At 44.5% G+C, this 8,670-nt stretch overlaps 1 long non-coding RNA gene across 1 annotated transcript; it reads left to right on the top strand.

Annotated features, from left to right (window-relative positions):
• Positions 1–420: 420 nt before the first annotated feature.
• Positions 421–7,958, top strand: LOC131481539 (uncharacterized). Its single transcript, XR_009246373.1, has 3 exons — positions 421–480; positions 6,509–6,615; positions 7,358–7,958. It is a non-coding gene; the product is annotated as an uncharacterized LOC131481539 (long non-coding RNA).
• Positions 7,959–8,670: the final 712 nt, after the last annotated feature.

Below are 8,670 nucleotides of genomic sequence, written 5' to 3'. Positions count from 1 at the left end.
GAGAGTGGCAGTGTAAATAGTAGAGATAAAGCTGTTAAATGCTTGAAAAATGTTTTGGTTTTACAGTTTTGTTTCCTGTACTGGAAAATAAGGTTAAAATCAGCAGTCAAAAACCATTAGGTGTATGTGCACAGATTAGATGGGCGATTGGAAAATATATTTAGAGCCACTGAGACAAATTTCCTTCCTTTCCATCCATCAGCTCTTGCTATGTTAATTCACATCTCGTGTCTGTTCTTCCCCACAGGTGTAGTCCCATCATCTGGGCTGGTGGTTATGAAATGTTCTATAATTTGCTGTCTTTTTTCTTTGCCACAGGAGATGCTTCATGTTTTGAAGGAAAAAGGGCCACAGACAAAGGATGTTTTTCATAAGATTGACAACATAAAATCATTTCTATCCCTGAAAGAAAGAGTTATGCTTGGAGGAGTATTTGATTGGGCTAATGAATCTCCACTTGTCGTAGCCGCTTTATTAAAGGTAGGGAGAGGTGTGTTATCATCCATGCATAGTAAGGAAGCTGTGTGAAGGGTTTCGTTTATCATGGCAGCTCAAGAACAGTGATTGGCCGGATTGACTAAGCATCCAAGAAATCAAAGAAAGCATCAGAAATTCCAAACTGTAGGTGGCTGCTTCCTTCATTGGACAGATGCATGTTAGGCTTCCCTAGTTTTCAAAACCTACTCCTGCTGTCTGCATCTGCACACTCTATGCAAAGTAATGCTACCATAGTTTCTAATACAAAAGGGTCTTCCAAATCCTGATTATTCATATGAAAGTTTGGCCAAAACAATCCTCCTGTATATGCTGAATTTGATAGTACTTTGCTTATGACATCAAACTTTTCCAAACACACCTCATTTGAAGCTGTTGAAAACCACTCTAGGGGTTTTCTACATTACACAAACGTCTACCATAAAATGAATTAAAATACACCTAGACCCAAAGAAAAGGTGCCTTGATTTCATCGTGGCTCTTTCCCAGTCTCATGCCCTTTGCTTGATAGGTACTTAAGAAGGACTGCTTAGAGCTGCCTCAATGCCAACCCCCATTGGTATCTTATGTTCATTCTTACTGTACTTAAGCAAGTACTCATAGTTGTGTTTGCATAGTAGCCAGTCCTGATCACAAAGTTTAGATCAAAAGATTGTGAAAGTGCCTACAACAGGCAAAGCAAGGTTAGAATTCTAAAAATGTTGAGTGTTGTGGAATGTTGGGGCTTGGGTGGCTGTCATTCCACATCAGAGCACCAGTTGGAGCCCTGCTGTGTTTTGGCTGGATAATCCTGTTAATGCCTCTCAGAAGTCAGAAAAACACAGCTAAAGTACTGATCTCCTTGCCATCCCTGTGGGAGACAAGAATAAAGCTCTTAGCTTCTGGCATTAGACTAGGCCTGACCTTAATACTTTGGTATTATCCTCATTTGTCTATGCATGATCTCTCTCTCTCTCTCTGTCTCTCTCTGTCTCTCTCTGTCTCTCTCTCTCTCTCTCTCTCTCTCTCTCCCTCTCTCTCCCTCTCTCCCTCTCTCTCTGTGTCTGTCTGTCTGTCTTTCTCTCCTTTCCCTTTCCTTCTCTCTTAGTGCATCTATCTCTCCCTACCTTCTCTCACTCTTTGTTTTTGTTATATTTGTGTGTCTCCCTCTCTCTGCATTTCTGACAATTTTGTGGAGAATGTGTGGGCCCCACCCTTGGAAATACAAGTCCTGCCGGTTAGCTCCAGAGTTGGTGATGGGCTGAGCTAGGTGTGACCATGGAACCTGCCATCACTTATGGGTAAAGGAACCAACAATAGTCTTGGCAGGTGAAGGCAGCAGCACCCAATTGTGCATCCTAAAACAGGGTATCTGATAGGCTGGGCTGCAACATTCACTAGCTTATACAGGCCAAAATGGAAGGGTAGACTATGCCAGGCACTGGCCTAACATCCACTGGCATGTATCAGATCTGGGTCTGGGAGTGGGTCAAGTGGAAGAACTTGGGAAACTCTCCTATTGGGTCACAGCTCTTACTGATGACCACATGGTCCAGGCCTGGGGTTGGGCAAGCTGGGCAAAGTACCTCCAATGACTGGCTAATGTGTAGGTTGGTTATGGAAGGGGGCAGACTGGGCAGGGCTGAATAAACCTTAACTCACAAGGAAGAATATAAATCAGATTGGAGCACAGGTCATGCCGAGCTAGGCTCTTACACCTACTGGTTTGCGTGAGCCAGGGATGCTAGGCCACAGCATCTAAGGCAAAGGCCTCACCTGTGTGAGGGGCTATGCCGAGCTGGGTCAGAGCAACCACTGGCACACATGTAATCTATGGCTGGGAACAGGCCTGTTTGGGGGGCTAAGAGGACACCCTCGCTGGGTTGCAATTCCCACTGGTGAGTGTGGGGACCGAAGTGAGGGCTGTGTTCTGGTCTGGGTATGGCTGCAGTGTCTCTTGGCACTGGGGCCTGGGGCTGGGTGCAGGGCAGACTAGGCTAGGTCTCTGCCTCTACTGAGCCAAGTGTGACTGTGTCTGGGTATGGATGAACCTTGGCTGGGCTGAAACATCCAACAGTAAGAACTGGAATGGGTTGAAGGCAGGTCAGGAAAGGCCACTGTTATTGCCAGGGCAGGAGGTGGACTAAGTAGGGCTGACCCATGGACCCACCAGTATGCACAAGATCTGGCACTGGGAGAGGTTCTGAGGAGGAGCTTGGGAAACTCCTCTGTCGGGACACAATCCCTGCAGGTGAGCACAAGAACCACGATAGGGAGTGGCCCCGACCAGAGCAGGGAAAGGTACCTGCCGACATACATTTGGCGTAGATCAGGGGGACACAAGGCTGAACCAATTCACACCACCTGCTGGCAAATCCGAGCACCAGAATAGAGTGTGGGTCCAGGCCAGGTTTGGTTGCAACATATAGCAGTACACATTACGGCTGGGACTGGGTGCCTGTGGGGCTGGGATAGGCTGTAACCCCCACCAGCATCATCTGGAATTGGGGGTGGGTTGGGTCAGGACAGGCTTCAGCACCCACTAGCAAATGCTGATGTGAGGGGTGCTATGCCAGACTGTGCCTCAGCACCCAACCAGCACAAGTGAGAACCAGGAAGGGAGGGGGCAAAGCTGGCAGGGGGTATGTGGAGGGCTCCCCTGTTGGAAAGCCACTCCCACTGGAGCGTGAGTTGGGATGGGGGTAGACCAGACCAGGCAGAGCTACAACACCTGTCGGCCTCATGTGAGCTAGATCAGGGGAAGGCCAGGCTGAGCTGACTGTTCCTACTGATGCAAGCATAAATTAGAGTGGGTGAGGGTTGGTTGGGCTTTGCCACAGCATCAGCTGTCAGAGGCTGGCACTGGGGGCTAATTCTGTCAAATTAAACTGCAGAACCACCTGGAGAGTGTATGTTTCAGGAGTGGAAGTGGCCCAGTAGGGAAATACTGGGCGTTACCACTCCCTGCTGGAGAACATGAAAACCAAGACTGGGGCAGGGGTGGCTAGACAGAACAGCACCTGCCAGTATGTGTGTGGGCTGGATAGTGGGACTTGTTGGGTTGAACTAGGCATCAGTGCCCATTAACATGTATAATAGCTGAATGGGATGTGGGACAGACTGGACAAGTCAGCGGTACATACTGGCAAGCATGGGAACCAGGGTAGGGGGCAGGCCTGGTGGGGGATATTGGGAGTTGCCCTAACTAGGCTGCAGCTCCCACTGGTTTGCGTGAGGGCCGAGTGTGAAGTGGACAGAATCAGGCTTGACCACCCATTGGTTCGCGTGGAAGACAGGGCTGGAGACAGAACTGACCCAGCGGTTGCAACCACCAGCATATGTATAAGCTGATAGGAGTGATGGACTGTGCCAGACCCTGTATTGACATTCACACACAATAATCAGGTCTGGGATCACTTCAAACAACATTCTTTGGGGATTCCTCCAACTGAACTGCTGATTTCAGAACCCAATCATGAAGAGAATTGCAGGTTCCGTGGTTTGACCATGGAGTGCATGTGTCAAAGCTGAGCCTCCTCAGAGACTCAGATGGAACAGTGGACAGCATAATCTTTAATAGTTGATTAAAGATTATGGAGGATATGGCAGTCTATTGGAACCTGCAGAGGACACTTAGTACCAGAACAGAGGATGGAGGACAGAACAAATAGATCCTCTACCCCAGCCACACATTGGCAGTGAAGATATGGGCAAAAGGAGACTCTAAGGTGGGCTATATCGCTTCTTGGCCTTTTGGCTAAGATCAAGTGTAAAGTGGGCTGTGTCAGCCAGTGGATTCTGGAGAGATTTCATCATATTGGAATGGCGAGATTGGCAGCAATTCAGAACTGTTGAACTATAAAAACTACTTGAGCAGTGCCCTCGGAGCATGCTTCGTGTTGGGGACCCTGGGATGTGGTGGGAGGCCTGGTGGGGCGCCTCCATTTATCTCCCCCTTACCCAGATACACACACACACACACACACACATAAAATGTGGAAACAATGTTCTTACCCACTCTCCTGTAACCCTTGACCCTTTGTTCTCTAATCAACTATTAAAGATTATTAAAATAAAAGAATAAAAAAAATTCTAAAAACTCAAACGAGAGGCGGCATTGACACTTGGTGCAGCTGTCACCTGCAGGGTCAGCATTCTATATGGGGAATGGTTCAGATTCTCATTGTTTTGCTTGACGTTCCTCTTCCTGTTCATCACCTGGGGAATCAGTGGAAGACAGCCCTAGTGAGAGCGCTTGTGCACCCATGTGGGAGACTCAGATGAATTTCCTGTATCCCGGCTTTGACATGGCCCATTCTTGGATGTTACTGCCATTTGGGGAGCAAACCAGCAGATGGAAAATCTTTCTCTCCCCTTCTGTCTGTAATTTTCCATTTCAAATAAACAGATTTTTTTCTAAGAAAGCATAAAAGATATAAAATGTACATTTATCTTAAGTGTACAATGAAATCACAATTATTATCGGGGTTTCAATAGGCAGATATAATGGAACAAAAGCCAAATTGAATTGTTGGTAATTTTAGCAACTGTGAAACCAAAATCTGTTACTTAATAATTGCACAAACTGGGGCTGGGGAAATGCCAGCATCTGTGAAATTGTGTCATAAAATGAAATAATTTAAAAAAATTTACACAAACACTGTAAATTTGGGAAATTTATTATCCTAGCTTTTTCTCTTAACCTCCGCATAATGCCATATGATAAGAAGCAACAGTTCTGTAATGAGCTATAAACTACCAGTAGTTTGCTGAAATCATGACAATATATTCTAGATAGGATAATCACAAGTTTGCACTGTCCATTCTGAGGAACACACATGAAACTGATGCCACATTTTTTTTTTAAAAAGATGTGATATTTAGCCTTCTGCAAGTGTTGTAGTGTGACTCTGGGTAAATACAATGTGAATCACCTGGAGAGTTGGTCCAGACCACAAATAAATGGAAGCATCCAACTGAATTTGCCCTTGCGCAACCTAGGAGCAGAGGTGCAGTTGCAAATATCATTTCTGTGTTCTCCTTGGGTCAGTGTGGTTTTTTAACACCCTGTTAGCTCGGAAGCCCAGGCAAGTCCAGAGAGGCTACCTGTCCCACATTCATGAAAATGCAGTGCTCAACAGACCCAGAAATTCCCAAGTCATCCCATATTCCTATGGTTATTCAGAGATGGTGAGTCCCTTCCTACACACACTCGGGGTACTTGGGAAGCGATAAAAGATGGCCCAAATACTCAGGTCCGTGTGACTCACGTGGCAGAGCTCCTGGCTTCACATGGCCCTGTTTTGGCCTGGCCAGTGTGGCTACATGCAGAAAAAAGCAGTGTATGGGAGGTCTCTCATTCTATCAGTTTCTGTCTCTCCCTGGCACTTCATCTTCCAAATATTGATTTTTTTCATGTTTCAAGTAATACACATATGAGAGCACAAATGCATTTGTGTGTGCATAGACACATGCACATACACATGAAGATCATTATTGTATGACTGTTCACTCCCCAGTTGACCATCATGTACTGGGCTTGATTGGGTTGGGCTAAGCTGAAACTTGGAAACCGGAACTCCATCTAAGTCTCTGATGTGAGTGTCAGGGTCCCAAGCAATTGGGCAATTAATATTTACAGCATTCTCACACACATTAGTAAGGAGCTGGAACAGAAGCGGAGTACCCAGAAATTGAAATGTCCTGATTTGGACTGCCGAGTTTCCTGGAACAGGTTAACACACTGCTGTAGTTATGCCCCAAAGAAGATGTAGACAATAAAGGACTTTGTCTTCCCTCCCAGAACTTTCTAGAATCTGATTTCACACATATCATTTTAGTCAGAAGAAATCCAAGCACCCATTTCTGGATGTACACATTGGTGTAAATGGCAAGCTAAGCTTTAAAGAGGTCACAGTTGGAGTTTCTAGAAAATTGTGATAAAAATGAATGTTACAATGAAATGTTACTTCTACACTTGCTCCAAACCATATTTGTCAACAAATGTTTATGATTCTTTTTTCATCTCCTTAAGGATTGTCTTCGACTGATCCCCAGTACTATTTTTACGAAACAACTGTACTGTAAGTGGATTAGTGTTCTTGACAAACAGGATGAAGAGAAAGCCACGGAGATCAAGAGGTGATTATATAATTAACATTGACTCCTGACATGTCTCAAAATACAGCCAACACAATTTGAGAAAAATATGTGCACTTTGAAAGGGGTTCCCATAATCGCACACACAAAGAATTAGAAGATGGGTAGACTGTGCCACATTAACCCATTGACTTTTTATTTCATACCACATGGCAGTGCTGTGCAGACCTGGGAATTGTATACATTCTGAATGTCACATTGATGAGGAAGAATCTCACTGATCTCAAAGACTTGCTGCAAGAGCAATTGGTCTTACTAACATTTTGCCAATATTGATCAGGTGGACAACTTTATGTGTGCTTAAAGAATTGACATCAATCAAGCACTTTTGCTGAAACTCATAGCTTGAATGTGATTTTTGCTTCATTGTTTTAATTACTGCCTTGAGACAGCATTCCTTCACTGCTACATTACAAAGTACAGTGTTTGCAATTCAAATGCTGTTGGACTTCCTCAGTAACCTCGTCACCCATTCTGGAGTATAACAACCATTTTTGTACACTCGTGTAAATGGGCTATTAACAAAGTTATCTCAAGTGAAAACACATCGTGATTTTAACAACAACAAACCCTGTGCTATCATTAAGCCCTATTTCTCAATTTGTCTGTATTTTCATTGAACTAAGTCAGTGGAAGTCCAAATACCCTATTCCCTTTCTCTGTACCCACTACTTCAGCAAGAAAGTGACTGTATTTTTTTTTTTGTGTGTGTGTATGTGTTTAGGCTCTTACAAAATCTGCCTGTATGTAATCTGGATATACTCAAGGAATTGTGCTCTTGTTTATATGAGATCTCTGCGAATGCCTCTTTCAATATGATGAATGCATCAGAGTTAGCAGTTTCAATCACACCAAGCATATTTTACCTTTGGGAATCAACATCAACGAACTCATCCCCGGAAACTGAATTACTTAAAAAGGTAATGATGTGTCCCATTTCCATTGTGATGAGCCAAAGTTTACAAATGAAAGATGCCATACACCCTTCTAGAATGCCAGGGTCATTTATTCTATATTAAGAGGAAACAGAAGTGTGAGCTGCTAAAACGTAGGGAAGAAACTTCCATACCATTACAGAAGGAAATAGGGGTTTTCGTGTCTGGGCAGTCCGAGGTGGACTTTTGCCTCTCGTCATTCAGGACCATGTAAACCTGAACAGTTTCTTTATGAAGGCTTCCTTAGCTGAGCAGTGGCAGGAGTGTTGATAATAATCTCCCGAGGTCAGCAGTGACACTGTCTGTTCAACATGAGCACACATAATTCCCCGCTCAGTGTCCTTCCTCTCAGTGTTGCAGCTCATTCAGTAAGATGCTGTCTGCGTTTCATCTGTGCTACTGCAGTGTGAAAATGAGTTTCTAGAGCATCCTAACAGACCTAATGTCCCCAGTACAATCACAGCTCTTACCAAGCTGAAACAGATGTAATGACAGAGTGAAGCAGAGCAATGTTTGTGGAGGGACTGCCGCTGAAGAAACAGACACTTACTTTACAGTTGACTCCGTTCATATCCAAGGATCTACAAAGAATTTCTGCTCCCCAAGTTTAATGTCACTCACTAGAGAATCACATCGCACATGTTTTCTTCTAATTGGGTGCTTTGTAAATTCTGTGGAAATACACATCATCAGTTCAAATATCATACACAGATTCCTTTTTTGTAAGATTAATTTTTATTGGAAAGACAAATCAAATTTATGGGAAGGAGAGACAGATGATCTATCTGCTGCATCACTCCCCAAATGGCTGCAATGGCTGGAGCTGAACTGATCCAAAGCCTGGAGCCAGGAGCCAGGAGCATCTTCCAGGTCTCCCATGCAGGTGCAGGGTCCCAAGGCACTTGGCCATCCTATACACTAGTTTCTCTCGTCACAAACAGGGAGCTGGAGGGGAAGTAGAGCAGTCGGAACGTGGCTAAATACGAAATCCAAGACGTTGCAAGTTTAGGATTTAGCCATTTAATCACTGCACATTCCTCTACATAGAATGACAGCTATGCTATATTAGCCATGAAAGTTAGTATCAAGGAAATATTAATAA

The sequence above is a fragment of the Ochotona princeps genome, chromosome 1, assembly GCF_030435755.1.
Source record: "Ochotona princeps isolate mOchPri1 chromosome 1, mOchPri1.hap1, whole genome shotgun sequence".
In the NCBI taxonomy this organism is placed as follows: Eukaryota; Metazoa; Chordata; class Mammalia; order Lagomorpha; family Ochotonidae; genus Ochotona; species Ochotona princeps.
This window is presented reverse-complemented; position numbering and strand designations above follow the sequence as displayed.